General features: G+C 47.5%; 1 long non-coding RNA gene across 1 annotated transcript in view; it reads left to right on the forward strand.

Moving 5' to 3' along the window:
• The first annotated feature begins 989 nt into the window (after positions 1–989).
• LOC145652870 (uncharacterized) overlaps positions 990–7,500 on the forward strand; it is a 7,850-nt gene continuing 1,339 nt past the window's right edge. Inside the window, exons 1-3 of the long non-coding RNA XR_014119146.1 lie at positions 990–1,647; positions 6,327–6,595; positions 6,833–7,500. The exon at positions 6,833–7,500 is cut by the window's right edge and continues 1,339 nt beyond it. This is a non-coding gene — a long non-coding RNA (uncharacterized LOC145652870). The remainder of the gene's footprint in view (positions 1,648–6,326; positions 6,596–6,832) is intronic.

Here is a 7,500-nt window from a genome sequence, read left to right on the forward strand (position 1 = left end):
TTAACGCTGGTCTTTGTGTTATGGAGCTTTTGGGAAATCTGGTTCTTTCTGTCTGTGTACAGTGTGAAGGAAGCTGAGTGTGTAAATCACTTTAACTGCAGGGGACGAGTGTGTTTGCAGTGACAACTCCACCTCTTCTACAGCCTCACCCTCCTGCACACAGCATGTTAATGAGAGGAAGATGATCAAAACCCGCACACGCACACACATACAAGTGCGCACACACAGGTGCAGCTCAAATCCGTAAAACAAAAGGACTTGGATCTCACCTTTAGCTCAGGTTCTAGTTTCAGTTTCCTTTTTTATACTTTAATACATCTGTTTTCTCTTTTTGCCAGTTCTCTGTAAACCCTTCACCTAAACGAGGGAGTAAACGAGAGAGTAAACAAGGGAGTAAACAAGAGTAAACGAGGGAGTAAACAAGAGTAAACGAGGGAGTAAACGAGAGAGTAAACAAGGGAGTAAACAAGAGTAAACGAGGGAGTAAACAAGAGTAAACGAGGGAGTAAACAAGAGTAAACGAGGGAGTAAACGAGAGAGTAAACAAGGGAGTAAACAAGAGTAAACGAGGGAGTAAACAAGAGTAAACGAGGGAGTAAACGAGAGAGTAAACAAGGGAGTAAACAAGAGTAAACGAGGGAGTAAACAAGAGTAAACGAGGGAGTAAACGAGAGAGTAAACAAGGGAGTAAACAAGAGTAAACGAGGGAGTAAACAAGAGTAAACGAGGGAGTAAACAAGAGTAAACGAGGGAGTAAACGAGAGAGTAAACAAGGGAGTAAACAAGAGTAAACGAGGGAGTAAACAAGAGTAAACGAGGGAGTAAACGAGAGAGTAAACAAGGGAGTAAACAAGAGTAAACGAGGGAGTAAACAAGAGTAAACGAGGGAGTAAACGAGAGAGTAAACAAGGGAGTAAACGAGAGTAAACGAGGGAGTAAACAAGAGTAAACGAGGGAGTAAACGAGGGAGTAAATTAGAGTAAATGAGAGTAAATGAGGGATAAACAAGAGAGTAAACGGAGGGAGAAAATGAGAGAGTAAAGGAGAGAGTTAACAAGAGTAAACGCGTGAATAAACAAGAGAGCAAACGAGAGTGTAAATGAGAGAGCACCATCTCCCTCTGCCCTGCACCGACTGCAGCCGCGGGTAATTAGGATGCCTGATTCCTTCACATTCACCCCTGGAGAATTCCGCCTGTTGTTCCATCTCCGTTCTGCCCCCGTTCCAGATCCCCCAGGACTGCCTCGTTTTTGCAGCTGGAGAATAAGAACGAGGCAGGCTCCACTCCAGGCCAAGGCCGGGAAGGATCCGAGGGTTCCTCCCGCCCGTGTGACCACCTCAGTTCACGTTTCCCATGTGCTTTTCAGCAGCTTTCCAGAAGCTTCTGGCTGGTTCCGGTTCTTTCCCGGTGCGCGCTGTTCAGTTTGGAAGCTGCAGGTGATGGAGCGGCCCGAGTTTGGCACCTGTGGCCTGGAACGTGCTGGAACCCAGTGGCACTCCCTAGCAGCGTTCCCCAGTGGCATTCCGCAGGGAGGCGTCACTTCCGACCGCGGAGCACTGCATGACGCCTGCTGCTTCACATCTACCAACCGTTCACACACGGGAAGAGAGAGGATCACTTATTAGAGCAGAGTTCCATTCTTAAAGGTATGGGTGAGTGCTTTGATTCCTGACACTCCTCACATTTCTGCTTTCAAAACTGTAAAACCTTTTTGCAAATGTCAGTGTTTGATTTGTGGAACCTCCGAGTTTGTATGACCCATGGGAACTGCGTTTATTCTTTGGACCCGAAGCCTCTAAGTCAGTGTGGTTCACAGGAGGACAGCGGTTAGGTTTCACGTACTGTCACTGACATCTGCCACGATTTACACCACTTATTAATAGCAGCAGTGGTGTTTTAGTGTGACGCACTAATTTTAGTGGCTTTTACAACACCCTTTCTAAACTTTACTGAGCAAAAAAACGATGTGACTGCAGTTCTTTGTAGTTCTCAGTGATGTGAATATAGGGCTACACAGATGGACATTAGGACATGTGACAATAGTCCATATTAAATATTCAGAGCCACTACGTATTGCTGAGACAGTCATCTCCTAGTAATGTAGGACCTGGGACAGTAATAGTTGATAATGTCATTAGTAATTGTGGAGTAATTACCCCACTATGAGTAATTACCCCAGTCAATGTTTCTCTGTGTGAACAGAAGTGCATACTCATTTTACTAAAGGTGGGGTAAAGACCGCTGGGGTGAACAGGACTGGGGTGAACAGGACTGGGGTGAACAGGACCGGGGTGAACAGGCACACTGCAACTGTAAAAACCTACACGCTGAGTTTGATAACAGGCTTTAAGTCAAAAGTACCGCCTTGTATTCCCAGAGCTGCCCTTTGAGTAAAGTTGATTGTGTCTGAGTGTAAGTGTGAGTGTGAGTGTGAGTGTGAGTGTGAGTGTGAGTGTGAGTGTGAATGTGAGTGAGAGTGTGTGTGTGTGTGTGTGTATGTGTGAGAAAGAGAGAGAGTTGGGGACTGTGTGTATTTGTGGATGAGTGAATGAGTCTATGACGCATGAGTGAGTGTATTTGTGTGTGTGCATGTGTGCGCATGTGTGTGTGTGTGTGTGTGCGAGTGTGTGTGTGGGTGTGTGTAATATATGCATGGCCTTGATACTGCTCTGGTCCCAATGTGTCATATTTCACATAAATATTTCACTGCTAATGTTGCTTTAACACACAGGAAAAAGCATGTCACACACACGTACACACACACACACACACACACAGAGGATATGACATGTACAGACAGCAGTTACGAAGAGCTCACATTGCTTTAGCAAGTGGGGAGTGACACGCTCACTAAGGTCAGAAAAGTTAATTCTAATGTCTGTTCTTAGTTAATGGGAGTAAATATCTAAGACAGGGTATGTGAGGCAGGGTAGGTGAGGCAGGGTAGGTGAGGCAGGGTATGTGAGGCAGGGTAGGTGAGGCAGGGTAGGTGAGGCAGGGTATGTGAGGCAGGGTAGGTGAGGCAGGGTATGTGAGGCAGGGTATGTGAGACAGGGTATGTGAGGCAGGGTAGGTGAGGCAGGGTATGTGAGAGAGGGTATGTGAGGCAGGGTAGGTGAGGCAGGGTAGGTGAGACAGGGTAGGTGAGGCAGGGTATGTGAGACAGGGTATGTGAGACAGGGTAGGTGAGGCAGGGTATGTGAGATAGGGTAGGTGAGGCAGGGTATGTGAGGCAGGGTATGTGAGATAGGGTAGGTGAGGCAGGGTATATGAGGCAGGGTATGTGAGACGGTATGTGAGAGAGGGTATGTGAGACAGGGTAGGTGAGGCAGGGTAGGTGAGACAGGGTATGTGAGACAGGGTAGGTGAGGCAGGGTAGGTGAGGCAGGGTATTTGAGGCAGGGTAGGTGTCAAAGACTTTTCTGCTATGTGTACTACACTACTGTACTATAGTCACGTTACCTTGCATCTGTCTAGTTCCCATTCTAGAGTAAGTCTGAACCATCTAGAAGGTTCTGGATCAGGAAGTCGTGGTTGTTGCGTGGGAATGTTCTGCATGTGGTGGAGCATGTTTTGGGTTCTGGATGGTTCCAGGGTTCTGGGTGAGCAGATGGCAGTGGAATGTCTGGCTACCAAAACACCACGAGCAAAGTCACATCGCCTGGCCTGCGTCCCACCAGACTCCTGGCCCTGACTGACGCTTGATACCATCTGTCTCTGACACACACACACACACTGAAGTGAATCCATGCGCTATTTCGGAGTGAATGAATCATGTGCAGACATATTACATAACATATTATCATATGACATTAAGGATGGGATCTATGGGCTGCTTTTTCGCGGTAATGACGAAGACTGAAATTGACTTTCTTCATTCTCTCTGCATGCATTCTGCATATAGAAGGTAAAGGTAGTCAATATTGTGGTGAAGTACACGAAGCTCCAGAGAAACAGACAAGCAGTATGTTTTGGACAGAGCTTTAGCTTTAGCTGAGCAAGCACTCTACATCTTTCACCAAAGTACGCTGAAGTCACCTCCTGGAGGGTACTTCCTGGAGGGTACTTCCTGGAGGGTACTTCCTGGAACGCTAGCTGTACTAGGGAGAAGTTCCGTGGAGTCACCTAAGCACTTCTGTAAGTCCCTTTGGACAAGATCGTCCGCTAAGAATGGAAACAGAGGGCAAACCCTCTGGCCAGTCCTGGACTTACACCTCCTCCTCGAACATCCCTCGCTCCCTCTCTTTATCCCCCCTCTCTCTCTCTCCTCCTCTCTCTCTCTCTCTCTCTGTTTGTTTTTTTTCTTTTCACATAATAGAGAGACACAAGTTTACATAAAGTTCTCTCTCTCTCACACACACACACACACACACACACACGGTTAGGATCTCTAAAGGTCAGATGTCCATTCCCACCTCTGCCTTGTCCTGTGCTGCCAACATGACTTCCTCATTCACACACTGCATCCATGGCAACGACAGCCTCCACCTAACAGAACTTGTGGAAGTCCTCAATGGTGCACATGTCTGGGACGAGTCTGCCATTCACGCTTCCGGCCACCAGAGGTCCTCATTCCCAGAATGCTAGCGGTCTCCATGGTTATTCCTCTCACGCAACTGCGTCCTATCAGTCTCATTAAAACTATATAAGATTTCAGGAACTCCCAGTATTGCCAGTATTTCACTGTCTGCATACCAAACCATTTGTACCATGCCCTGAACACGGATCCCGTCTCTGTGCCCTGCACACGGATCCCGTCTCTATGCCCTACACACGGATCCCGTCTCTGTGTGCCCTACACACGGATCCCGTCTCTGTGTGCCCTGCACACGGATCCCGTCTCTGTGTCCCCTGCACACGGATCCCGTCTCTATGCCCTGCACACGGATCCCGTCTCTGTGTCCCCTGCACACGGATCCCGTCTCTGTGTCCCCTGCACACGGATCCCGTCTCTGTGTGCCCTGAACACGGATCCTGTCTGTGTGCCCTGCACACGGATCCCGTCTCTGTGTCCCCTGCACACGGATCCCATCTCTGTGTTGGAGTCTGCTTTGTCACAGCACACTAGGATTTTTTTTTTTTTTAATATAAAAGTTTGCATATATACAAGTTTGTTTGTTTTTTTAATTACAGGTATTATCGTATATCAAAAATTCCATTACACAATGAGTGTTTCATTTACCTTGAAATTAAAGCCATGAAAAGGTGCACCTCCAAGAACAGTGTGGGAAAGGACCAAGGAAAGATTCCCATCTGCACGGGAAATGATCAGCAGTCCATCACTGGGAGATGAATACATTTCCAACAGTGTAAATGCGTTTCTGCAAAATTATTTATAACAAACAGAAACAAACAAAAACAAAGCCAACACGTAACTATGTGCTCGATCCCATAGTAGGGCGGCTTAAGAATCGGGAGTGACGTTGCGCTCTGTGCTTAGATTACGCACGCCATTGCGTAACCCCAACGGGTGCTACAGAGAGCGTTGATAACAGCAGTAGCATCTTGGACAGTCGGGAATTTTGGACACAACTTGGCGTATGTCCAGCAAACACTGTAAAGTGCTTTTCATGTTTGTTTTCAGCTCCTAACTAAAGGACCACCACGCAGCCAACATAGCTGCGACTGAGCAGGAATGTAAGTTCTGACCTGCCCCAGCAGTCTGAAACCAGACCCTGATAGTGCTTTATTTGGTGGACTGAACACGGAACGGAGCGGCATGGGATAGAGATGAGAGAGAAGGAGAGAGGGAGAGTGGGATAGAGATGGCGGATATTGCTGTGGCATGCGGCCTTGAGGCATGAAATAACACTCCATCAACCTGAGCGCAGCACAAGGAAAACACTGTTGCAATGAAAAATAAGACTCACATCCAAAATAGAGTTCTAATCAATCAAATGGTCAAATGTGCACACACACACACACACACACACACACACACACCCTTCACAAGTTGATCACTTGCAAGGAAACAGAAAATATGTAATGCAGAACCCCACACTTCACTCGCACACTTCACTCACACACTTCAGTCACACACTTCAGTCACACACTTCACTCACACACTTCAGTCACACACTCTTCTCTAGAGCACACATCTACAGCACTGTTCTCTACAGCTGTTATCTATAGTATTATTCTCTTATTCAAGGGTCTTCATGTGAGTGTGTGTATGAAAGTGTGATCCTTCACCAGGGGTGTGTGTGTAAGATGCATTTCTGTTGTCTAACTCCTTTGGCTAACAGGCTGTCATCTTTAAGACTCCTGCCAATGTCACTGCAAGTTCTTTATTCTTCTTCTTATTGATTTATTTATTGACGTAAAGATTTTGCTGAGGTGCGCAGAACACCAGAGTCCACGTACATCTGTGCATGACTCATCCAGAGGAAGCAAAGACCCGTCTGGGGGATGTGACCGGTCCCAGCCGGCGCGCTTTAGGAAGGCGCTGGGGTGTGGAGGAGCGTAGGCGTCAGTCACATGTTGTTCTGGGTCCGCCCCTCCTACTGGCTGGTCAGGAGAGCAGCAGTAAGGTGTCGCCGTGATCTCCAGCATGGGGGCGGACATGCTACGCACCTCGACGTGCACGTGGCTACGGTGAGAAAACTGGGGCTGTGTGCAGGGTGTGTGTGTGTGCGCCTGGGCGTGTGTGTGTGAGAGAGACTGGGTGTGTGTGTGTGTGTGAGAGTGGGGGGGGGTCAATCTTTAAATGAATGAAGGTACTGGAGACATGCATGGAACTTGGACTGTAATCTATCTCTCTCTCTGTCATCCCCCTTCTCCCTCTCTCTCTCTCTCTCTCTCTCTCTCTCTTTCTCTTTCTCTTTATGTCAGTCTCTCTGGGGTGTTTGCTATGGTGAAGAGTGTTGGACCCAAAGCACATCAAACTGCTCCACAAATGTACAATCACACAGGCATACTGTTAACATTTATTAAAGACATCAACACACAACACACACACAACCATACACACACACACCCACACACACAGACACACACACACACACACACAGAAGCATTCTCCTCACACTAGAATTCGCAGTGCAGTGCTTTGAACTAGTGGAGTGCAGGATAACAGATTACCCAAGAGACATTCTGATTGGCTTTGAAGCCCTCCTTTGATACTGCTGAGTTCTGCTGCTCCCCCTACACACACACACACACACACACACACACACACACACACACACACACATCACTTTCTCCCTCCCACTCTTTCTCTCCCCATTACATCATTTTGTTTCTCCCAGTTCTGTGTAGAACTGTAGAAGCTGTTGCACCGCAACCAGAACTGTTTCACCAATGGGAGTGAACCTTCAGATCCTCCGCTCACCAATCACAACATGTTGCAGAACTGTTTCACCAATGGGAGTGAACCTTCAGATCCTCCACTCACCAATCACAACATGTTGCAGAACTGTTTCACCAATGAGAGTGAACCTTCAGCTCCTCCGCTCACCAATCACATGTTGCAGAACTGTTTCACCAATGAGAGTGAACCT

The sequence above is a fragment of the Electrophorus electricus genome, chromosome 21, assembly GCF_041902795.1.
Source record: "Electrophorus electricus isolate QZ-2024a chromosome 21, ASM4190279v1, whole genome shotgun sequence".
NCBI classification, from domain to species: Eukaryota; Metazoa; Chordata; class Actinopteri; order Gymnotiformes; family Gymnotidae; genus Electrophorus; species Electrophorus electricus.